Raw genomic sequence first — 268 nt, forward strand, 5'->3', positions numbered from 1 at the left:
TGTTATTTTGACTGATCTAATTGATGTCTTGAAAGCTAAGGTGCTAGATTATTTTGATTCTCATAAAATCTGAAACCCTAGCCACATTTTTTATTGCTAAGATGATAAAACCCTAATTGGATCAACATAGATTGTTTGCATCATAGCTTGGCCATGTGGCCTTTATTACACCTTACTATCATAGCCGTGTGGCTTGCATATATCATATCACCTTGATCACATATAGAATCCAAAGGCTAAGATCGTATGCATCATATATCTATCTAGC

Source organism: Brassica oleracea, chromosome C6 (assembly GCF_000695525.1).
Source record: "Brassica oleracea var. oleracea cultivar TO1000 chromosome C6, BOL, whole genome shotgun sequence".
Classification (NCBI taxonomy): domain Eukaryota; kingdom Viridiplantae; phylum Streptophyta; class Magnoliopsida; order Brassicales; family Brassicaceae; genus Brassica; species Brassica oleracea.